Source organism: Chamaea fasciata, unplaced genomic scaffold (genome assembly GCF_029207755.1).
Source record: "Chamaea fasciata isolate MVZ Bird 193981 ecotype frontalis unplaced genomic scaffold, bChaFas1.0.hap1 SCAF_5, whole genome shotgun sequence".
NCBI lineage: Eukaryota > Metazoa > Chordata > Aves > Passeriformes > Sylviidae > Chamaea > Chamaea fasciata.
In genome coordinates this window covers 70,660,231-70,685,989 of record NW_027094090.1, presented here as the reverse complement: position 1 = coordinate 70,685,989, position 25,759 = coordinate 70,660,231, and the positions used below count along the sequence as shown (strand labels likewise).

Genomic DNA, 25,759 nt, shown 5'->3' with positions numbered 1-25,759 from the left:
AAATAAAGGTGCTGGACTTCTTTGGAAAAATTATCCAGGTGTAAAACCTAATTTGCTGTGTCGTGATTTTATCTTTCTAGTGGAAGTGGCATTTTGGTAAGGTGAATAGAAGAATCCACATTATCTTTGGTTGGTTGCCTTGGTTTTCTTTGGGAGAGACAAATGGGCTTGACATAACTGGATTTCTCTGCACATCCCATCATATTTAATCTTTTGACACAGCTGCTTGCTTGCCGTACAGTTTGGAATACTATCCACTGAAAAACTGGTTGCTTGGAATCTATCAGAGAACTGCCATATTTAGCATTTTTTTTTCGTGCAGACTCTCAGGGTTTTTAATAGGGGTGGCAAACACTGTAATAGAAGTGGAAAGTGTTCCCAGTTCTTAGCAAGATAAGAAAATGTTGTTTCTTATCTGTGATTTGAAAAGAGATGAAGGGTCAGTGAGGTAAAGATATGTGAAAGCTCTTTCACACTTGGTAAGAACTACAGAGGAGGAATGTTTCTCACTGGTGGCTTGTTTGAGTGGAAAGGAAGAGAAAGGGGCAGCTCCTAAGTAAAGGAAAGGATAAGAAAAAATGTCAAGTAAAATCAGGGTAATTTGTTGGTATATTTGCTTAAAGATACAGGGACACAGCTCTGGGATGACGGCCACAAAGGAAAGAGCAAGTCAAGCTGAGGGCAGCTTTCAATGCTTGCCTGTTGTTGATACTTTGGGATTTATAAAAATTCATAAGGCTTTAGAGATGGCTGAGAGGAGCAAGGAGAGTGGGATGGGCTCTAAACCACCTTGAGTTTTGAGGTAATGCATGGAAATATGGGGAAGTGTGCAGGTCCACAGGTGTAGCTTACCCAGGGCTTGCCTTGTCATCCCACCTGACTCCGTGTAGTTTTGTCAGAGAGGGAGGCACTTGTGCCCAGAGTGGAATGGGGAATATTTTAGGCTATGCCTGTCCCACCCAGTGTAGCTCCTTGGAAGTTTGTTTTTTTTTTTTTGATGCAGTGTTGGCAGGAGCGATGAAGATGGGCAAAGTTTGATTTCAAGACTAAGAATGCATGTGCCAAGCTTAGTAGTGGGTCTGGTTGGACCTGCAGCCACTTAAATAATCTGATGTAGGCTGTAGGAACTTCTGCATACCTGGCCTGTGCTGGCATTTGGGCTGGGAGAGAGCAGGTGCCCCTGACTCTCTTGTTCTGTAGAAAGCAGAAGAGAGCTGTCCTAAGTTCCTTTTTTGTTTGTTTGTTTGTTTTTGGTGGAATTACAATAGCCGTGAATATATTTCATCACTGTTGTGAGCTATTCTTCTTAACACATCAGCTTTTGTCTAGTGTTTATTTGCACACAATTCACTGATCAGTGAGAGGTTGATGTCCTGTGTGGAGAGGAGTGATGTCAGCTCATGGACCTGGGGACGAGCACTGTGAAGTGGGAGCCTAAAAAATTCCTGAGTGTGTGCTATCTAGAGAGCAAGTCCTATAAGGAGTGGCTGAGGGAGCTGGGTTTGTTTATCCCGGAGAAAAGGAGGCTCAGAGAGACTTTATCACTTTAAACTCCCTGACAGGAAGGTATAGCCAGGTGGGGGTTGGCCTCTTCTCCCAGGCAACAGTGACAGGACAAGAGGACATGGCTTTAAGCTACACCAAGGGAGGTCCAGGTTGGACATCAGGAGGAATTTCTTGACAGAAAGGGTTGTTAAACATTGGAATGGACTGCCCAAGTGCCCAAGGAGATGGTAGTCACGGTCCCTGGAGCTGTTCAAGAAATGACGGCATGTGGCACTTAATGCCATGGTCTAATTGACAAAGTGGTGATCAAAGGTTGGACTTGGTAATCTCAGAGGTCTTTTCCAACCTAAATGATTCTGCGATTCTTTCACTTCTGGAGAAAAAACTTATTTTCTCTTTAGTAATTAGAATGCATGAGAAATGTGGGACCAGTCTTTCTCCCGTTAGACTGAAGGCTACAAGCTTAACTACCTTTCAACATGAATGGGAAGGGAAATCTTGTCCTCCTATTATTCTTACTGGGATATGTGCGCAGGTTTCCTCCTTTGACAGATGAATATGTGGGCTAAACTTTTGGAGCTGTACACTAAAAACTTTAATTTTACTTTTGTGCTGAAGAGTGGAAGTAGCTAAAATAACTGGTAGTGCATGTAAGTTAATTTGTTGCTGAGCTTCTAATAGTAACTGATTTCAAAAATTATTTTTTTAATACATTTTGGAGCTGGTGGAATGCTTGAAAGATTCATTTCTAACAGAATTTACGTTCCTTGTAATTTGGATTTAATGACGTGGTATAACACAGGCTAAAGGGTTTCTGAGTATATGACTGTCCTTTTCCATGGCACAGTAGGTATTTCATCTTAATTTTTTGGTTGCATGCTAAGAAATCAATATGTAAAGCAAGAGAGTACAGATACTTAAAAGGAAAGCATCAGAGAAGTTGAATTGTCATGTATTGGGTTAATATTTAAAACTGGAGTGTTTCTGAGTAGGAAAGGGCTTCAGAATTGGGCAATTCACAAACCACTTCTTCCCCTCCAACAGCTATTTCATAGGCAGCAATTGTGTGAGCAGCCCCGTGGCAAGAGGACCAAGTGTGGTTTGTGACAGAATTGAATGGAGATGATCCCAAGCTGAAAGTCAAAACAGGATCTTCTTTTAAGTTCACCGAGTGACCTGCAGTTTTATCCCAGCATCTAACACAGGTAAGAGACTTCTGCAGATTCTGCATCTGTATTTCCCAAGGTGTTTTAATATCCCTGTCATAAGTCCTGTTCTTCAGTGCCTGCAGGTTTGGAAACTACTGATGCCAGGTAGTGTAGTTTTGTGTAGTTTTATTGGTCTTTAAGGTATCTCTTGGTAAAGTCAAGTCAGAGAGTCCTACAATCCTACACCAAGGAATTCATACACAGAATATTATTTGTACCAGAATTTATGATTAAAAGAGAACTGTTGCTTGAGTCTTTGTATTTCATTTCCATGTAAATCAGGAGAGATTTGTTTGAGTTAAGCAGGAATCTCCATCAAGGTGGGAAGTGTTATTGGCTCTTGGCCTCTTCCTGGAGCTGATTCCTGGGGACAGTAAATTTGGTCCCAAACTGCGTTTCTGTTACAGAATATACAACAAAAAACCCAATGAATTAAACCCCGAGAGATTCCAGCTTGCCTTTTGAAATGTATACAAACAATAGGGATCTAGCTGAGAGAGGGCACCTGCCCCATCCAGGCTGGGCCAGCTGCTGGCAGCTGCGTGGCAAACTGATGTTCCTGAGCTGATGGGTGGAATGGGGTTCTTCACTTCTTCCAGAAGGCAGTGAGGGTGGGAATGAACCCCATGCTGCAGGTCCCCCACCCTGAAGCTTCTTTCTTGCTCTTTTTTCATTTCTGTAGGCTTGCTCTGGGCATGAGGTGCCACATTCCTAAGTAGACTTGAACTTTCCTTTTTTCTTTATATTGATTAACTGGGCAGTCTACATAAAATGCTTTGCCGTGTGAGTTGCTTGAGAAGTTATGTCCCGTGGGAGCAGTGGGACATGCTCTGTTCCTGCTCACTGGAATGACAGTATATCCAAGATCATGAAAACTGAGGGCAGTTTTGCTCCATCATCATTTCATTGGGAGTGTCAACAGCAAGAAAATTTGGGATTTTATTCTTTGTGGCTTAGTTCTGGTCAGAGATAAGGTTTCAGACTAGTGTATCCTTCTTCCTCAGCTAACATCCCCGAAAGACCTCTGCATTAAGATGTAGGCAGCGCACTGAATGTGTCCCAAACATCCTGTTTTACACCCCCACATGCTGTTTGTTGTAAGTGACTGTGTGGTGTGGAATGAAGCACAGGGGTTTGTGGCTTCTGCTGCTGCCACAGAAGACACCCCCCCCCAAAAAAAAAAAACCAAAAAAAAATGAGGACCTACCTCGGCAGCTGCATGGGGACTGAGGGCCAGGATGCTGCCATGGGGCAGCAGCCACAAAAGCCACTTTCCCACAGATACTACCCTGTCCTGGCTTCAGATTGTTCCTTAAACATTAGCCCTAATGAAGGGCTTTTGTCATAATGGGGGAAAAAAAAAATAAGGAAAAGAAAAAAGAAAAAGAAAAGAAACAGACAAGAAGGAGAAAAGATGGGGAATAGCTGGGATTATCTCTGTGCTGTCTCTCAGGTCCAGTGACAACACGACTACAATGGGTAGCTTTCAGGACTGCATATGGTCTTCCTTCCGAGGGAGTTGATTAAGCGACTCCGGATGAAATTGAAATCCTGTGATTTGACCTTTGTCTGGCCTGGGAGGACTGCAATTCGCATAACAATTTCCTTTTGTTCTTTGTTTGGAGTTATTAATCCAACATGAGCCTCGAATTAATCAGGGGTAGTGCGTTGTTACATTTCTAATTCACAGCTCCACTGCTTGTGTCTTTTTTAATTAAGGCCGAATGATAGCAGGCCTTAGCCCCTGATTGCAACACTTACTAACCACACATTGAGGGATGAAGAGGCTAAATAGGCAGAATGAGATTACTTCAAGGTTTCACTTAATTGTTTTTTTCCTTTAAGTAAAGAGCACTGAATGAACACTGTTAATGCCAGGCTGCCAGCGTTTCTGTTCTGTGTGTGTTACATGTGTGTGTGTGCAGGGATGGGGGAGGTTGGGGCTGGTGCACCAAGGACCCAGAGCTCTAATGGCTCAAGGGTTTGTAAAATTGAAGCCTTTGGTTATTGATTTAAACCATTCCTCCCCTGGGGGGCAGGGGCAAGAGAAGGAGGAATAGAGTTGGAGAGCATTAAACTCAAGTTAGATGCGTGGATTTTCTTCTATCCTGGGCGACCCAGTTGTTTATGTAGTTTTTCTTGCTGTTTGCAACTGGTTCAGAGGTATAAAAGGCAGAAAGATTGAAGGCTGTCAGAGATGCTAAAGAAATGTGCTGACACACACAAAGCTCCCCAAAGCCTGGGAGTGGTAATAATCATAATAAAATAAAGGCAGGGCAGTTGTGTCATACACCAGATTTTGCTCATACCGAAGGGTGTTTGGGTAATTTTCAAAAGCCATTTGTAAATTTGTATTGTGAGAGCCATTCGAGGCCACAAGGGCGCAGGTGCTATTCCAGGGGAATGGTGTAGATGATCTCAGATAGATCCTAGATAACACAGTCTGTGCCAGACACTCAGGAGGCTAGAAAAGAAAATACACTGAGTGTCCAGCCTTGCGACATTCATTTACACAAACGATTCTGTTAACTTAAAAAAAGGAAATAAATAAAAAGAAGGAAAGGAATAACAGGATTCATATTGTAAGTTTATACCAAGTGTTTTGACCTCCTATGGTGCAGTTCTTTGGATAGGATTGTTGGGGAGAAAAGGTTAATATTTAGGCTCCCAAACCTTCAGATGCTGAAGATACAGAAATCCAATTGAATTCCATTTGTACCATCCACCTGCAACATCAGATAGAGCTCTGTAATTGAGGGAAACTAACTCTTACTGAGTTATTTCATCCATCCAAGGAGCTGGACGAGCTAATGTTTTCTGTGTAAAATGGCGAGCTGGTGTTAATCATGCCAGGCTGCAGCTTCAGAGCTGCTCTTCTGACTCTGGCATGGGATACACAGGGCAAGAACACTGTTCCCACTTTTCTGAATTCTTGGTGTGTGGAGGCTGTTCCACACAGGATTATCTAAGTGCGCAATGAAGAAACCTCTAGGTAGATTAAGCAGAACTACAGTGTAAGCTCCAAAGGAGAAAAATGTGCCAGGTAAAAAGCTTATTTCTGTGTTTCAAAATCCAAATTTTAAACTGGGTCTGCTTTTTCAGATGAGTCTGAAAGAAACCAGGCTATATTTAGCCTTCCATAGAAATGTATACAGCATGTGGAAACAAAAAAAAACCCCAAAAAACAACACCAAGCTAACACTCAAATCTTTAGATCTGGCTTTCAGTTGGTGCAAAGAAGCACTAGTGACTTCTGTGATCAGTAATGTCAACACGGGATTTACACTGAACTGGGTTCACAGGTTCAAAGCCATTTTCTGCACTTTCCTGCTCTTTTCTGAGGTGCTGCCTGATCCCGTGTGTCAGCATACTTCTGGTAGATTGCCAGCTCCCGTGCTGGGAGAAGTCAATGGGATAAGAAGATGCTCAGCATTAGTTGGAGTAGGGCTGCCTGACAAGCGGTTCAAGTACCTTACACATTATTTTGTTTTTCAGAAGCAGTTTTGATGCTGTTACATTAAATGACACCTTATTCTGCAGCTGAATCACACCTTGCATGGAGAGAATAGGATTAAGCGCACAAGAATCTGACCATCTATTACTTACCGTTTATTTCTAAAGACTGAATGCTTCACATTTGTCCACCTTGTTCTCTTTTTCCTAGAAACCTTTGCAGACCAGGATGTGTTTGTTCATAGCAGACCCAATATTCCAAAACTGAAAACTATTTTCAGTGCTGGTCTGTGTCTTAAATCTGCATGCTTCTTTTTTTTAATATTATTGTTTGAATGTTCACTGTTATTGATTTAAAGGTGTCACATTACATTTCTAAAGGCTCTCAGGATCAATGTGTTTCTTATATGAGTGTTTTGAATAATACCTTAAACCCCGAAGCCTGGTCTGTCCTGTTTAAACCTCATGGCAGTGGTCATTTGAAGTGGTATATTTGGGATACTTCTAAAATCTTCTTTTCCTTATTCTTGCACAGCGTAATGTTCAGCATTGATGTATTCAGTGGCTCTCCTCAACAAACTTAAAATACCATTTAGTGCATTGAGATCCTGAAAGATGAAAGAAGTTGTATAAACAGATGGCAGTGGAATTACAGGGGCTCTTGAAATGGTTAACCCTTGCTGTAAACTGTCTTGCAGGAGCTTGCTAGAGCCACGTATCCTGTCAGTAGTTTTCAGCAGTTGGCTTGCTCTGTATAATATGACATTACTCATTCCTTTCAATTATTCTGTGAAGGAAATTAGGCTTCTTGCCATTCTCAGGAACCAAAAGACCAGGTCAGGGTGCATGATAATGCTTTTCCATCCTTGTCCAAAGTGGCCATAGTGGCACTTATTTGAGGGACAATCCTCAAAGGTCTGCAGGTCTTCAATATTTGCAGCTGCACCGATCAACACTGAGGAGCCCACAGATAAAATGAGGAGTGACTTTTGATGCTGCTGCTCTTCCAGACAGTTTTAGACAATCTGTTGCTATTTATGAAATCTTTCTGCTGAGATCAAAACTGCCCTGAGCTCCGCTCCAGCAGGGATGTAGTCCCCATGTCTGCAGTGACAAGTCAGCCTTGTGCAGCCAAATGCCCAGGTCTGGCAGTGGTGCCTGTCCTGCCCCGCATGTGGAGGTGCTGACACTCCTTGGAATCGGGGGCAGGTCGGCCCCAGCCCGCTCTGCTTCCCTGCTCTCCTCTTTTGGACATAAGGTAGAGATTAGGATTTAATGGTCCTTTGAGCTGCCCGGCGCTCCTCCCTCGGTGCTGTCTCCCCACGATCCCCCTGCCCGCGCCCTCCCTCTCTGCCATCAATGGGAGCCTTTGATGTCGCACAAGGGAAGAACTGTTGGCTAACAGTCTGGAGCTGCCTCGTTTGAGCCAACCACCACATGAAAACAAATGCGAGCCATCATATTTCATTAACTGGCTGCCCCCCGTTCAAGTGCCCTTTTTTGATGTCGGAGCGCATCCTGACAGAAATCAGGAAGATACGTGTGATTAAGGCCAGCAATAATAGTTAGTGCATTGTATTGTAAATTACCTTTCTGGGCCCTGCTACTTTATCAGCCCCACTGGCCTTGGCTTGGGTACATTTTTGACTACTCTGTATATACAGTGTATTAGCGCAATGGAGATCATTATGTGGCCTGTATTTGAGTCATTTTTATTTAAGATGCCAAACAATAAGCTGTTGATTGGGGGAACAAGAGGCGAACAATAATGTTCTGTGTCACATAATACACCACCATTTTCCAGCTTTGCTTTAGAAGGGCCCTCTTTATTGTTTTTGTATAAAAATGGTTCTTAGGAGGAGGAATATTTTGCTGAGGTATGTCATTATTTTGCAAATTTCTATTATCTCATCATGTTGTCTTCATTGTAAATTGCAGCTAATTAGGAACCTAGTTAGAGCCCCAGCTTTGAGGCTGGCTTTTTTGTGAAAAGAGCCCACCGATTACCGCACTACAAGAGAGGAAGGGAGAGAAAAAGGAGATTAATCTGGTTACCTAGGCGACACTCGCTTCCATCTGCGAGGAACAATACATTTTTGTTTCCTTGGCTCAGTTCAGATCTGTTTTGTTTAGGGGGGAAAAAAAGAGAGGGAGAGGGAGAGAGAGAGAGAGAGAGAGAGAAGGGGAAAGAGGGAGAGGGAGAGGAGGCAGCCCCACAACAATGCTGGACTCTGTCTGGCCCCGGCTTACCCGTTTCCATCCCTCCGCAAGTTCGGGGTCTCGGGGGAGTGGGAAGATGAAAGAGATAAGCTCCAAAGTTGTCAAAGGTCATAACCTTGCCACACAAAGCCAGCAGTTTTACTTCTAAATCCCCTTCTCCGAAAAAGCACTTAATGAAATAATATACTGTGCTTCTCAACACCCTGTAGTCTTTATTAAGCAGGCAGGCCCCAGAGATGGTGAATTTAAGGAGCCGGTTAAAACTTTGGACTAAACAGTTGCTGGCTTGGAGTGTCTACTGTAGATGTGATGGAGATTTTCTTAGAGACACGGACAACTTTTCTCCCACTTTCTTTCATTAGCACTATTGTGGCTTCCCTGACACATGTTTTAGAGCTGCCTTCCCACAAAAGGCAGAGGTCTGTGAAGGCAGAGCATTCTGATTTTTTTTTTTTTAATTTTTATTTTAAATTTCTTTTTGGTTACCTTCACAAGGTCATGCCATAACAGACAGCAGTGACCTGTATCTTTCTTGTGCATCAAACTATTAAACCCTTCTGTAACTTTTGCATTGGGTAGACAATGCAGCCACATTATTTGCTTCTTGTTTTGGAGCAGCTTGCCAGAAAAAGGACAGAGGTAATAACCAGAGCTGATAGAGCCTGGCTAAAAGCTCAGAAATGCTCACGAGGTCTTGAACTGAATTGGCTAAACCCACAGCTTTTTGATAAGCACAATGCTTTCTCCAGGTGTTATGTCATCATGTATAATGTTTTACTGTACAGTAGCATTATGGATGATGACATAAAGTCACAAAAATATCGAAGTTACCAATTTTAGCTTATCTGAGCTTTCCAAACCTGGGCTGTGCTGATCAAATCAGAGCAAGTATCAGGTTAACAACCCTAAACCTCTTACTCTGCATTGCTCTGAAGTACTGCACTTACATTTTCTTTCTCCAAAGAAGATTCTAAGAGCTGCTTCAGTGATGTGTTGCTCCCTCAAACTGAAAATGATGGTCGTCAGGTTACAAAAACACAAGTGCTCAGGAGGAAAGAATGAATGAAAGTACAACTGCTTTTTTGGGTGGGGAATGTGAGACATCTTGGAAGTGAAGTCATGTTTGAATTTCCAGTTCTGCCACGTGCTTTCTGTTGGATCTTGGCCAATTAACTTGGCCTATTTCTGCCTCGGACCTTGACCTATAAAGCAGGCAAAGCTATATTCCTCCATCACAGAGAATAACTTGAGTCTTAATTAATTAATTAGTGTTTTAGGAAGAGTTTGAGGTGCAGGGCTCTGGGTATGTGGAGAACGTTTAACCCTTACCTATTCTGTTACTGTTGGGTACACCTGAACGAGTTCTTCTGAGAAGAACTCTCAAGTGACAATTAAATCAAACATACAGACTTTGTTAATCAGAGCAACTTGCTGAGATGTTTTGCAGACATGTGGATGAAGCAGTTGTCACCTCACAGACAATTAGCCCAGTTTTCCAAGCTCTGAGGAGAATGTCCACAGTAATTCTGCAACGCCATAAAATGAGGTGAGGGAGGAAAAATGGCTCTGTGTTATCTGTGCGCAAAAAAGAGAAGGACACTACCCTTCAGTACAAAACTGGCACTGTGTGAGGGAAAGATTAGGAGAGTGGAGTATCAATCAGAGACTCTTAGCAGTATAAGGAAGAGGAATATCTTGCAAGCTTTTTAAACAGCAGTTTTCTATTTTAGTAGCAATTTTAATTCTGAAGAAACCAGAAATTTAGAATGCTCCAAAATTGTAAGGGGGAGAGGGGCAGAAATCTTCACCCACTATTAGAAAGAACCAGAATTACTCCACATAACAAGTTAAAAATGTTACTTTGAACTACATTATAATTTGGGGAGACTCTAGTTAGCCTTCCTATTCTAAAAGATGGGTGGAGAGTGGGAATTAAGTAACTTTTGTTGGCCTACATTGTTCTTGAATCTTGTGGAAAATGTTGACAGTGATGGGGTGTGGACAAATAAAGAGGCCCATTACTTGTTAAACAGACATCTGAACATAAATAAAGTCATATTACTCCTACTGGACTGTGCTACACATGCATTTGGTCCCCAAAGAGCATTATCTCCAGATAGGAATTATCAAGGAAAGAAAAAAAGGAAGACCAGGATTCAAGAATAAAAAAAAAAAGCATTTTAGAAAACATCTCCAGGGTGACCCAAGCTGAAGCTACAGAGGTGGAAGAATATTCACAGAGAATTGTTAAAGTCTCAGGAAAGGTCAGTGTCTGCTTCAGCCCCAGCATAAAAGGGGGAGCATTTATTGTCAATTCTGTTCCACTGTCATCACAACAATGTCTTTGTATGAACTTCTAAGGACACATTTCGATATGTTTTGTACTTTTGAAGTGGAGGAGATCTATTATCCCAGGGAAGACCCCTCTCATGTCTTGACACTACTGCCAAGACCTGCAATATTGTATAAATGTCTAGATCAACCTGATTTACAGCTAAGATTTCTTACTGCCTCAACCAGCTGGGGGTTTTTTTGAGATGGTGAAGGTGAGATGCTCTGCAGTGCAGCCTCAGACGCTGTGGCTGCAGAGGATGCTGCCCCCCTTACACCAGCCTGGAGGATGGGATGGGGACAGGTTTCCAGAGAGTAGCTCCAGGACCTTTCTCCTGGAGACTCTAATGCTTCCCTGGAAGGCCTTTCTGTCTTTATTGCTAATCGGTGTAAAATCTGCTTGCGTCCATCAGATCTGACAAAATAAAAGCCAGAGGGGGGAATATTTCTTCAGCCTCACATCCCAAGTTTTGTGTTGCATTTTGGAGCAATGCAGAGTGTCATCTTGTTAGTCTGAAAGCTCCTCAAAGGGTTTCTGTTCAGCCAGTCCCTTATCAGAGCCAGTTAAAGAAATTTAGCGCTTAAATGCTGTTTCTTTTGAAACTCTTTTTTCTGTGTTCTGTAATGGTTTCCCTGTGTTTCCAGTCCATTAATGTCCAGTTCTTTTTGGAATGTCAGATTGCATAAAAGTTGCTATAAACACTCAAGCAGAGCTTGAAGCAACCCCTGAATGAATTTTGTCTTGGCAAACCTACTCCTGTACCAGAAATAATTTCTGAATAATCATTGGAAGCATGAAGATCTGTGTTTATTCTAAGAATTGATAAATATTTTTTATATAGGACTTGGAGGGACAAGCTACAGTAATTAATGTTTCTTGGTCTGACACTTCAAATAATTTTACCTTCTCTTTCACCTTAATTTCCCAGGGAGGATGGGATACATGGCAAATATTTGCCACGTAAGTAACCCTCAAATAGCCACTAGCAGAGGGCAGTTTGGCCATTCAAACCACAATTAGAGTCAGAATTTACGTTGGAACAAACCCTCTGAAAGCCATCTGATTCAACTGTTCACTCAAAGGAGGTTCAGCCTGGAAGTCAATTCAGGTTGTTCAGGATCTTGTTCTCTTTCTAAGCAGCTGGTCCAGTGCTGTATCACCCTCACTCTCAGTACTTTTTTAACTATATATTTATCATTATTTCCTTTGTTGTAATTGCACTGCTGAACAGCATAGGCTGGGTCTAAAAACATTTCAGTCACGTTTCAGGACCGTGCCAAATGTATCTGTTGGATGCAGGGAATTTACCTGGTATGGGACTGAACATTCGTGCAATTACTGGCAAACATAGGTGGTGCCCATTATGGTGGGGTCCCCTGAGATGGCAGAATTCTTGGTGCACGCTGGCTCTCAGAGAACTTGGTGCTAATGAGTCACCTCCTCTGTGACTCTCACCAATGCAGCTCTCTGACTTCTGAGAACAGAAAAGAAACGAGGGAGGGAAAGAGAGAGAAAATCCTCCTGTTCCTTAGGAAGCACGTCCAGTCTAAGAGGCTAGTGTTCAATATACAAATGAGCTGTAGATCTTCTTTTGCTTTATCTCTTTCTAGGCCACACCACATCAATGGCTTGACTGGGGGCACTTGAAATGACTTCAAGCAAACAGTTTGTGAACACTTTTACTTCTTTCTTGCTTTATTTTTACCCGTGGTTACCCAGTCCCAAAATGAGAGGACTTTTGTGTATCATTTGTATTTTCTCTGTGAGCAGGGAGCTATGTTTAGATCCTCATGACTGAATAAATTTCTTACAGATAAGAGCTTTCTTTAAGACAGGCCCTATCATGTGGCCATTCCATGAGACTGTTTCTCCATTCTACTTCATCCTCTTTCTGCACCTTCAAAAGTAAAAAAGACCAGCAGAAACAGATTTTGAGGAAATATCCATTGTCTAAAGGCTTTCCCAGGTTAATATGGAACCAGCAGCATAACTGTGCCTTCCGCTGCAAATGGAACTGTTCCCTATTAGCTCTTGAGAGTAGCTGACAGATATACGCTCTATTTCTTAAAGAAACATATGCTGGACATCTTTGAAGAGGACTTCAATCCAGTGCACAGAGATTCTTTTTGGCTGCTTTGTTAAATGCTTTGGTTCAACAGTCCAGAGAGTAAAACAGAAGTGTTGCCAGCAAGTACAATTTGAAAATAATAAATTAAATCCTAAAATGCAAGCTTGGCATAATAGTCTTGGTATTATAAAATAATTCCTGCATCCTTTTTTCCTTTGAATTTTGGTTTCTGGATGTTTTTAGTGTATTCAGCTGGGCATTAACAGTAAATCTCAGCTTTTTAAAAGTGAATCCATATGTGATCTAATGTGATCACTTGATTGAAAAAGTTGCAGCTTTGAGAGAAGCACAGAGTGGAAGATTTGTGAGTGGTGAAGGCTGATAGAAGATTCAGAAAGTCAGTTTGGATCAACTCCTGAAATCTTGGCTGTATGTAGGTCAATAGTTTGGAGGTCTGGAGTACAAGTTAATGTCGTTATTGCTGAAAACATCCCTTAGACAACAAAAGGGAAGTGCAAAAGTAACGAGAAAAGGATGTTAAACACAGGTGTTTAAAGTGTGTACAACATTTATCAGGAACTCAATTTGAAACAATTTATATATGTTTTTATTTGTAATTGAGACACCTGAAAATGCAAAGTTAATTGGCCGCGTTTCAGAAAGTGGGGTATTTTCTTTACTAGTGCCCCCTATGGACCTGCCTAGGGGGCACTAGTAAAGAAAAATTCCACTTTCAACTAGTAAAGAGCACGATGATTGCCCTTTCTTCAGGCTTTTCACTCTGGAACTTTTCATCACATTGATGAGTAATAATTAAAAAAAATAAATAAATTGAGGGAAATTGAAGAACTGATGGTTTTTATGCTTTGAAAAATGTGGCACTGTAAGTCAGATTGCAACAGAAGAAGACAAGGAAATTAAGATCTCTCAAGAGTTTTTCCTTCTCAGCTGTGCTTGGTGTTACAGTGAAATTCCCTAAACTAGGCTGATTGCATACATTGGATTGACTGAAGGCCTTTATAATTTAGTGTAAAAGTCAAGTACACTATGCACTATTCTCCACACTTTCTCAACTCTTTCTGCCATCTCATGTATATTCTGGCCTTTAAGGACATCCTTTCTATAGATAGTGCTTTGTAGTATGTAAATGTTTCAGCAGCTAGATGAAGTCTTTGGCCAGCAAGTCAATAAAACTTGCTGTGAATCTGCACATTTTCTATTGCATTCAACTTTTATGCTTCCAGAGTGAAGATGATTAACTTTTAAAAAGTTTGGAGAACTTGACTTTAAACGTTGTTGACAGTTTCAGGAATCATTGGGCAGCCTGACATAATGTTATTCATGATGAGAGTGCTGTCAGCACAGATCAGGAGTGATACCAGAGGGAAATGTAAGGCAATATTTTTGTTATAGGTTGTGGGGATTTATCTGTGTGGCTTCTATTAATAATGGGAGTTTTGCAGTTAATTCCACAAGCATCATCTTCCCCCCCAAAAAAATGCTGAAAACATGCCCTGCAGTGTAGCTTGAATTAAATTTTTTCTTGGTTGTTGTTTGGACATTGAAGATCATTGCATCTGAGCAGTCACTCTGCTTCCAGTTTCCTTCAGGTGCTGCCAAAGAGCAAGTAGGGAATTCATTGTGGTTTAACCCCAGCAGGCAAGTAATCACTGCACAGGCTCCCTTTCCCCTTCCAGTGGAACAGGGAAGAGTAAAAAGTGAGAAAACCCATGAGTTAAGAACAGTTTAATAATTGAATTAAAGTAAAAGAATCAATTGCTGTAACAGAAAGAGATAAAAATAAACCCCAAGGAAAACAAGAGGTGCAAATAAAAAAGCAATCACTCACCACCAGCCCGGTGATGCCTGGTGTGTTCCTCAGCTGTTGGCCAACTTTCCTCCAGATGTCCTAGGTGTGTCCTCTCCTAAGCTTCTTGTGCACCTCCAACCCTCTTCCTGGCAGGGCAGCGTGAGGAACTGACAAGTCCTTGACTTGGGGTAAACACTGCTTAGCAAGAACTAAAACTTCAGTGTGTTACCAAGGCTGTTCTCATCCCAAATCCAAAACACCGCACTGTATTAACTACAATTAGGAAGAGAATTAACTCTATCCCAGCCCAAAACCATGACAGAACTGCTGTGGTGGATAGAGGAAGGATTTTGTGATCTGTGATCTCTGTCACTTTCTGTGCATTTAAGGATCAGTCTGTCTGTGCATTAAAGGTACACCTGTCTTCCAGCAGATCTGTCTTCAACTTTGGGCAGATCTGACCTGTTGGTGTTTATACACAGCAGGACTGGTCCATCAGGATTCTGTCCCCCACACTGCAGTTGCACAGCAATGCCTCTAGTCCCACTTGGCAGAATTTCTGAGTGAGTTTCTGTTTGGGCCTTTCTTTTCCTGGGGTTTATCCTTGCTGAGTTTCCAGCATATTGAATTGTACTTGCTTCAGATGATGCAGATGATACCGATAACTGGCCTGGAAAAGTCAACATGAGCAGAATGATGAGATGATCTACTCTGCAATCACTTCCTTTCTCTTTTACTCTCCACCTAACCACTCTCCAAAATTATGCAATGCTTGGGACATTAGGCAAAGGAGAGGACACTTTGTTTGAGGAGTACCTCTGTGCTGTCATTCCTGGTTTTGTAGGAATAACAAATTCCCATGTACAACATGGGTCAGGGAGGGAGTGGAAGACTGCTGGGAATGATCAGCAAGCCTCAGTAATGAGTGCAATCCACAGTAAAATTTCCGAATTTCCTTTTAAATTAGTTGACTTCTATTCCTCTTTAGAGCTGTAGAAATGTAGGGGCTTTTAGAACTTTTTTCTCCAGCAGAAGTGTGGAAGAAACAGGGAAGTGAGACCAGTTTAAAAATATTTTGTAACTGCCATTGCATACCTGAGTGAGTGTATTTCCACGACAGAAACAGCCATGCCATAAAACCATGGCTGTACCATCAGAGAGTTCATTTCTTTGGCTGCACATCTCAGCGGTGAATAAAGCCGTAGGTGTTGACTAGAAACCCAGCCCAGCAAGGAGACCCAGGTCCTCGTGCTCATTGTCTTCAAATGTAAACCTTTTATTTAGGATGAGATTAAATCTCTGTGTTTATTAAGTGTGCATTATTTTGTGACCACTAATGTAATATAAATAGTAGTAATGACATCTTCAGATTTTTTTATGGCCATTAAATGTTTTCTGTCTAACTGTCAACCATAATTATTTTTCTTTTTCCATACATTTTTTTTTTCTCATTAAATTTTGAGGCAATTTGGGAAGGGGGAGGTAGAGGAAGCAGAATGTTGTAAACCGTCAAAATCTGTGCTGAAAATGTTCGCATGCTTCTACCGAAAGCTCTTGCATCTCAATTTTAACCCACAGCTTCAATCCACTCTTGTTTCTGTTTGCCTTTAAAGTATTTCCAGTCATTGTATACTTATAAAATAATTAGCATACTTCAGAAACTACTATTTTTGTAAAGCCAAGGTTTCTATGGTATGAATTTTTCCCAGCTGTGCTAAAACACTCTTGAAATTAACATTAGCTTGATGAGATTTGTATGGGACTTGGTAAACAGGAACAGCCTTTGTGCTGCTGTAGCTGAAGTCACCTCAGCACTTCCCAGTGCAACCTGAGTTTTCATGTGATTGCTTGAGCTGCCCCCACATCTGTTGCAGTGATGTTTATTGTACAATATTTCAGGGTTTTGCTACCCTATCAGATTCAAATTTAAGATATTTGAATTATTTTTCTCCAAGAAGGTTTGTTTTGTTGTTTTTATTATTATTTTGCAGATTTCCTTTCTTTTAAAGCAGTTTGTTAGAGTCCCTGGCTATTCCTGATGTCAGTTACCTTTGTTTTTGTATGCACATCTCTTAAATATTTCATTGAGGCTTGATCTTGCAATGTCCAGAGTAGTTCCGTGATTAAATATGAGTGAGTGCTTTGTAGGATCTTCAGTGGGAGTACTGGGGCAGGAGCAAGCCCTGTAGCTGAGCCAGGGTGAGCTCTTGGCTAAGGGCTGCCACTTAGTACTCCTGACAGTCAGAGACTCACCTCCTGCTGGGGTTTAACCTCACTTCACAACAGGGTGGATATGGGCACATTTGTGTCCCTTTCTGCAGTTTTCTTTGGTTAATCAACCGGTGCTTGAAAAATTCTGTGAGTTCTTATAGAAAAGTGCATATCTGACTTTGTTTATGGGTGCTTATAAGCATGCAAAATATTTATTTATTCCAATTTGATGGAGTTATAGTCCCAGCTTGACTGCAGATGTACTGTAAAATGACTGGAAAACCTCTTTTTAATGCATCAGACACTGTAATGTGCAATCCATGTCCCATCCTTTAAACTCTTATGATGCTAAAACTTGGAGTCACTGCAGAATGCCAGGTAAAACTCATCTTTTTATCTAAGAGTTTAAGAGTTATACATCTTTATGCTGATTATGAACAGTTCTAGTCTCTGTGGCAAATGTTTTCATTTATAAAACTTCCGAGACAAACTTGAAGTGTTTTTAAAAATGCAAATACAAAGGAACTTGGTGTTCTTCAAATGCTTCTCCCCAGGGTAAGGCTGGGCAACCATCGATTCTTAAAAAACAGAAGCATGGCTCCCAAGCCTGAACTGTGTCACGGGATTCAGCCACAAGGGCACCCTATCACAAGGTCTGAAAGCAATTAAATCTGGCATTAACAGGTGTCTTTGGGGTTCTAACACATGCTCAGCCCTATTCTGACACGGCAAACAGCGCTGGGATTCCTGGCAGAACTTTGCCATCTCCTGTCTGTGAGCTTCTCCTCTCTGTGGCCCTCCATCTCTGTGATAAAAGCGCTGAGGATCCTGGACAGAGAAGGATTTCTTTCACACAGCTCTTCAGGGCAAGGTCCCACCCCCCCAGCAACAATGAGTGTCACAAGCAGAGGAACTGACTTTGAATTTCCCTTTTATGTCTTTATGTTCAAGGAGAGCTGGGATTCTGACTCCATAAAGACTGAAGCAGTGCATGCGTTTATTTTGAGTACTTTGTTGTGGCCTGTTCAGCTGATCTCAGTTTTCCTGGGTGTATGAGAAAATGGTACGATACAGTCTGATTGCATGAAGGCCCAGGGCTATGGTGTTTAGCTTGTTATATTGCTTCTTATGGTATGGTTTCACTCCTGTCTTGATGAACAAACTGCCAAAAGAGCCTTAAGTGCTGGGAGATGTTCTCAAATTTCATGTACCTGGTTTTAATCCTATTAGTTAGCAGCAAACTAAAATTCCTGACTTTATTTTGGTTAGCGTCCAGGAGATAAAGAGAATGATTCTTCCACCTGCACCACACAGAACTACATGACAAGGTTTGTGTTCCGTAGGGTTTTCTTCCCTCTGGCAGAACTCTGGTGTTGTGCATTTATTAAGCTTTGGATGGGTTTTTTGGGCCTGGGTGATGATGTGATCTTTGCAGGCAATTCTGGGTGGTTAATCCACTTGCAATTACTGCACTCAGACTGGATGTATCTTCCCCAGAGACAGAAAGACAATCTGAAAAAAACCCTGCCTATATTAATTCCAGGTGAGCATGAGGGTCTTTGTAATAAGTACAAGCTACAATGCTTTAGGCACTAAAGATTTCCTTTTGTTGACTTTACCCTGTTCAGCATTTGTTTCCTTTTTGCTGCTGTCCTAATTACCAAATTTATGCAGATATTTACTGAAGTTTATCCAGGTATATGGGGCACTGAGGTGTGAAAGTTTACATTAGGGAGTGACTTGCTTAGTGTCTCTTGCTGAGGACTTGGTGACATAGATTCCTTGTACCATATATATTCATTTCCTTTATGCTTTTAGCACAACTTGTATTGAGCTACTAATTCAATAGACATTAATGGGTTTAATCTGGCTATGAACAGCACACACATGAGGCAAATTTTTAGTCTTCAGTTCATATTGGTGTACATGAAAGATAACCCCCACAGGGGTTCTGTCTACAAGCACTAGGGACTTCTGAGAGGAAAATGTACTGACAGATCTCAGGTCAATACCATAATCATCCCTCACAGAGATTGATTCCAGCCATACCGTAGGTAATGGATATATTTTTGTTCTGTTGGGATTTATGTCACTTTGTGGTCCAATTGTGCTAGACATTTTGTCCATCAAAGTAGGAGCATCTACACAGAGCAATAAAATAACAGCTTGTCTCCTTGGATCTAAAAAAAAAAAAAACCAAAAATGCTTTCTGATCATTCAGGCTTTTCCAGATCTGTAGCACTGCAAAAAATTTATTGCAGTAATGTTTATTGGCAAAAGTAAGAGAGCAGCTCGTGGTTTCTTGGATTCTCTAAATAAGCATCTGGCAAAACGAGGAGATAGTTTTACCTGGCTCCTTTTTGGTGTCTTCCCCTCATTCCTCTCTACCACCTTTGGTCCACAGTGGATGGCACATTGCTACAGAGCAGCTGCAGAAATCTAGTGGTGTGACTAAAAACCAAACCAAACCAAAACAAAACCCCAAACAAACAAAAAAACCCAAAAAAACCCCCCAAAAAACCCCAAAAACAAACAAACCCCACAAACAAACAAAAAAAGGCAAACTACTGGCATGAAAAGAAACTGCTCACAGTGTTAGGCCTGAAGCAAAAGATCTTGGGTGGCCACCATGCCTCTGGAGAATGGCACAGCAATCTGTGTGTATCTGTGAGGCTGGATAAAATAAGAGACTGAAAATTTGATGGATTTGAGTATAAACTCAGTCACTCGCAGCTCAGATTCTTGTCTTGTCCTTCCTTGCTATCAACACATCCCATGGTTTCCTTTAACCTCTTCCCTTCTGCATTTCCATTTTGACTTCTTCCAGCATCCCCCTCTGCATGTCAAGCCTTGTTCCTCTTTCACTGGTTCTTTCTGTCTCCCTTATTTTCTCCAAGGAACATCCACTTTGTTGCTATTCCTATCTAGCCAGCAGGAAGACCTGCTTCCAGCACTGGAAGTTACTCTGGCTCTAAGGCCATTGGATCTGGCCCATGGAAGTATCCAGGAGAAACACTTGGTATGTTGACATACTAAGATGAAGTTGTCATGATGGCTGTTCAGAGCACTGGCTGATTTGACAGTGTTTACTTTCCCTGCAGTTTAGGTTGAAAAGAAAACCAGTTTGTTAGGGGAGTAAAGCTGCAACTTGTAGCCTGGACTGGGTGCTCCTAAAAAAACCCCACAATTTTATAAAAAAAAAAAATAGTGAGATAGTTAGTCATAATGGAAGATAACATGTTAGTGAGCTGTGATAATTTTCTGAGGCTGTTCAACTTCCAGACAACTTGTAAAACATCTTCCTTTGTTAAATCAAAACTTTTTAGGCAAGGGTACTGTATTTTTAATGGTAAATATTCCCTGTTAATAGCCAGATATCCAACTAAAATATACAAATGCAGTATATTGTAAATGGGGCAAATGCTACTTGTGCAATAGTCTTCCTCTGCTTCAAAGAATTAACATTAATGCTTGTACAGGCTAATGAATTGAGCTCCAGGGACTGAAATTCTCTGTCCATTCACAGAGCTGTTATACCACACTCAGCAGCAAAGTTCAGCCACACTATATTACAGAAATTCCCTGATTTTATGATGGATTTCTGATATCCTTACATAGGTAGCTCTCATTTCTTGGCCCATTTAGTTCCTTGGACAGAATCAGGTTTGTCAGGCCCAATCCTGAATGTAATTTTCTGAATGTTGCAAACAAGCAACTGTCCTATTGAAATCACTACTCAGAATAGTGATGCATTGCTTTGGTACGTTTCCCTGATCCAGGAGAATTCTTAGCCAAGCTTCTTTCCAGTTCTGCCACTTGTGCAAGATAGTCTCAAGAAAAGAGCAAAAGCTGCAGCTGAATGCTGCATGACATCTAAATTTCTAGTACGAGCCATGTTTCTTTTTCTCAGTCCTGAAAAAAAAAAAAAAGATTTGAATAATTTGAACAGGGGGAAAATATCTAATTAATGTAATATCAATAGATAATACGATTCTTTAAATGGTGCCAACTGCAAATTCCTACCTCTTTTGATGTATTACTTAGGCATAATTTCATTTCAGCTGGAAAAAGAAAAGGAAGGGTCAAATTGTGCCCTTACAGGCAAATCCAAAGGCAACATTTACATCTAAATATACAATTAGGTCATAACAAATCACTTGATCAGTCAGTGAGCTGCCTGATCTTTTCTGCCTGGCAATCAAAGGGCAGATTCTGATATTATTTTGGTAAGTAGCCAAATTGGTTCCATCTACATGAACAGATTCACAGGAACTTAAATGTGAAGGAACTTCTTAACTCACATTTCATACATGCATGAAAGCCTGTGGCTCCCTTCTAACTTGAGTCCTCAGATCTGAGTATTGAAAAAGTGGTTGAGTCCTGGCAGCCCACAGAGCTTTACGTGGATATAAGAAGTAGCTGGGTATGCAGCCCTCAGCAGTAACACCTTACATCATATATATAAAAAAAAAAAAGAAAAAGAAAAAAGTAAAAGATTTATCCCCCAAATCCCCACAGTTATCTTGAACAGCTCCCGATTCCAGCTGCACTTCCAGAGGTTTTCCAGAATTCTCTTGATTCTTCTGTCAGGTCCTAACTCTCCAGCTGTTGACTTTCTCCTCTAGTACCCATCCAAACCAGAACCTAATAGTACATTTTAAATACTTTTTAATTGCTCTTTCATGCTACTCTGACACAGAACTCCAGTGAGTGCAATCAGAAAACCAGGGGCTTCTTCTCCTAATAAACCTCCAGGAGTGCCAGCTACTACTCTGCTATGTTTGGCTTTAAACTTTACAATGTTTTATAATCTGTTCAGCTGCATGGTCTCCTGTGATCTGCAAACATTAAATATTTACGTTAAAAATCTAATGCACATCACAGGAATAAGAGAGGCACGTTAAATCCTCGCAGGGTGAATTTGCGTGAAGCGGCTGGGAAACCTCAGAGGGCGTAATAACCACAAAGACTTTCCTCCTGCCTTTTCTTTGGGACCAGGTGGACGGTCCAGACTGGAGTGCTCTGCATGCAAAGTAGGTACAAAAATATTAGCTGTGTAAAGCGTTGCCTGCTGTGGTAATGAAGTTGGCCTGTGCTGTCAGGGATGTACAGGAATTTAGCTGGAAATCAGGATGTCTTGCCTGCCCCACTGAGGTCACAGGGACTGCTTCTCCTGAGTAATACTGCCACTTTTTTTTTAATTGAAAGGGTCAACTTCTGGAGCGTAACATTTATTGAAATAGGCAAATATTGCTACAAAGTGAGTGCTTTAAAGAGTAGCAAAAATATGTGCCATCCTCAGTTTCCTACCTTTTCTTTTCTGATGCAGTCCATTACATGGTATTGCACATTGGCTGGTAATTCCACCTTTTTATTGTATTAGCCATCTCTCTGGTTGAGATCAACTTCATATAATGCTTTTCAAATGTGATGCTCTTGATCTGCTGCATTTTATATCTATTGTGCATTGGCCACTGACCTGCCATCATTCAACTCAAATGCCTCAGTGCCCTTTCCATCTATTTTTGTTTTCTCTGAGTGCGCTGAGAATGAGATTTAAAGCAATGTGCCAGTGATTAAACAATTACTCTGTGCTGTCTCTTTCATATCAACAATTTGAAAGAGAAAAAAAGCCAGCTATTTTTTTGTGTGTTTGACTGTGACCTCAAGCTTTGAATCTAGTCTATGACAAAGTGGTGTCTGCTTAAATAATAATATCATACCACAGATGGCCTTTTCAATTCTATTTGGGGACCTTTAACCATCCTAAAACAAAGAGAGCAATTTAATGCAGACTTTGATAATGTCATTTTTGGTCACCTTTTAATTAATAAACATGAAAAGCCTGAAATTGGATAGGTCTTCTGAACTAATAATGGCAGCAATGTGAACTCATTTTCAGAGACAATTTTAAGGGTATTTGAAGGTGAGCATTACTATTTAGGAAAAGGGATGGGATGACCAGCTACCAATTAACAGTCACTCAGTTGTGTTTGGGCTAAGACTGCAGGACACTGATACTGTACTGCTCTTCATGCTAGCAGCTGTTTTATGCTCTGTAAGAACTAAATGGTAGAAGTTTGAACTGAAGGGAAGCACAGGGTAGCTGACTTCCCTACCAAGTTGGAAGAAGAATTGGCTGGGAGCCTGAGACATGTCTGGTGCATGTCTTCTCTTTGTCTCCACAGACCTCACTGAAGGGTACTGCTTCTCCATCTGCTCGCTGTGGAGGCAAAGGCAGAATCCCTGCTACTGGAGCTCATAGCAGGATATGTACTGCCCTTCTGGATGCTGTTAAAATAATCATTCCAGGTGGATGAGAGTCCACAGAGACTGCATGTTGTTTAGAAGACTCCAGGGCTTTTGTTTTGTTTCTGGTATTTCTGGACTCTGTAGCAGCTCTGCTTCTTGAGAAGACCTGTTCCCAAACTTCCCCTTTGCAGAAGCTCATAAAATAAAGGAAGGGAGGACACAAGGAAAAGCACGATGGCTGTGATACTGGAAATTACTTCCCGTTGCTTGTCCATTTCTCTCTTGTGCAAACTTGCAATTGCATATGCAGTGTGTAACCTGCAGCCAGAGCTTAGGTCCTGGTACTTGAACAAATGTAAGTTTAGTCCAGGTTCCTGCTTTGAGCTAAAATACACAAAGGAGCTGCAATGCAACTAGGAAAAGTAGAAGTGCTGTTTCAGTTTACAAACTTCTGAAGAAAGGGTGTTCAATAGCATTAATTGGAATACCAAATGCTGGTTGTGATTATCAGGGTAACTTATCTCTTAACAATGGCAGTACTGTAACTGTAAGGCTTGTTCTTTTCTTATCAGTAATCAGTGCTTTGCCACATGGCAAAAAAAGATGGCACTTTAAGTTGTGAATATCTTGCAAAACTCAGCAAAAAAATATTTTCAGCCAATTTTTAAATGCATCAAAATTCTGTTCGTTACTATCACTGAATTCTTCAAATTGCACAACAGAAAATCCATCAGAGTCCATCTAATTGGACAAGTAATAACCTTGTTAAAAAAAAAAAAGTGTGATCTTTCTATCACAATGCTCTCCTTTTGATCTGGAATGGGAAGGGCCAGTTCCTTTTGCTATCATGACCCAAAGAGGATCAGTTCCATGCACTGTTAGGGAAGCAGATGAAGAGGTCCTGAATACACAACCAACAAAATACATGTTGCCAGTCTTTAATCTTTCCAGAACAGATATGGTGAATTTGAATCCATTTGTTGACCAAAGCTGTGAGGTTTGCACACGAGGAAGGTTCCTGTCTTGTGTCACAACTGATCACCTTAAGTGGGCCATCAGTAATTCACCAACCCTCTGTGTAACGTGGGATATGCAAGGCTTTGTTTGTAAAACAAGCAGGAATATTTCCAGTGACTGACTGTATTTGCCATTTGGTTTCAAAGTAAAATACCTTTACAATTCCTTATATTAGACTAAATGCCTTAAGGAGATTTAAGATTCCATCCATCTTTGGGGCCCCCAAAATAGGAAGCATGTAGGTATGCTGGAGCAAGTCCAGAGAAGAGCAACTGATCTGATCACAGGATTGAGACCACCTCTCCAAGGGGACAGGCTGAAAGACTTGGGGTTGTTAAGCCTGGCAATGGAAGGCTCCAGAGAGACCCTAAAGGGGCTACAAGAAATCAAGAGAGGGACTTTTTGCAATGGCCTGTAGTGAAAGGACAAAGGGAAGCGGCTTCTAGCTAGCAGAGCTAGAAGGTTGAGATTGGATATTAGGAATAAATTCTTTACTATGAGAGTGGTGAGGCCCTGGCAGAGATTGCCCAGAGAAGCTGTGGCTGCCCCATCCCTGGAGGTGTCCAAGGTCAGGTTGGATGGGGCTCTGAGCAACCTGGGATAGTGCAAGGTGTCCCAGCCCAGGGCAAGGTGTTTGGAATTACATGATGTTCAAGGCTGCCTCCAGCCCAAACTGTTCTATGATTCCATGATTTAAATTCCTGAATTCTACTAATTTTGGTGGAAGTTAGCACCTAACACAGTATTAGCATCGGTTTCTAAGTGACTATGGTGTTGATACTTATAGTACAGGTTTCATTTGAAACGAGAAGTTCTCTGCCTGGGAAGAATGAAAAATAACAACTGAGGAAACTCAAAGGATGTTGTCCTACAAGAGCATCGTCCGTTCCCACTAAAAAAGAGGATATTTTGTGTCCCACATCCTTGAGTTGAAAGTGCTTCCCAGATACTCAGGAGGGTGATTTGGCTCAGCCACTGATGGAATATAGAAGTGAAGTTATCATGGAACTGAATGGAAAGGCGCAGTGAACTGAAGGGAAATGCCATATCAATTGGAAGTAGCGGGCACAATTTAAACCCTAGATTTTTCCCAGCAGTGTATCTCCAGGTATGACCTGCATTCCACTGGTGAATTGGCAAGAACACATCCCAGAGTAATCCATTTGCAAGCATCTTTTCTGAAGTGAAAAAAAAAGAGCAGTTAATGCATATGCAGAAAGGAAAATATTCTTATCTCATTAACAGACTTTCTTTAAGCTTGCTAAGATTAGAATACTTAGTTATTTCAAATTGGTAAAACATGCATTCATTATAAACATGATTATAATGATAACTTTGTAGATAATAATCAATTATTTAAATATGAATTATTTCCCTACATTAGAGTCATGTTTTCAGCTATAATCACCTCGGGTGCTCAATTCCTCCCTCCTTCACAGCACCTCTGGCTGCATGTGGAACATTAACTATTTGCTTCCAGACATAGGCCAGGAGAGCACCAGATAGAGAACCAAAATTTACTGTGTTGTTCTGACCAACAAGTTAAACATGTGCCTCCTTTAGCCTTTCTTAGGTGGGGGGAAAAAAAAAATCCGTGTAAATGGCCATCTTAACTCACAATTTTTTGCCCCTTTCATTTTTGTGTAAAGCTTATAGAAATGCACCGGGAGCAATGCTCATGG

The 25,759-nt window shown here is 41.2% G+C and overlaps 1 protein-coding gene across 2 annotated transcripts in view; it reads left to right on the top strand.

Moving 5' to 3' along the window:
- SOX5 (SRY-box transcription factor 5) overlaps nucleotides 1-25,759 on the top strand; it is a 455,968-nt gene that overhangs the window by 119,412 nt on the left and 310,797 nt on the right. For both annotated transcript variants that reach the window (XM_066184389.1, XM_066184390.1), the window contains one exon: nucleotides 2,551-2,711. The gene's annotated coding sequence lies outside the window, so the exon portion shown is untranslated. The remainder of the gene's footprint in view (nucleotides 1-2,550; nucleotides 2,712-25,759) is intronic.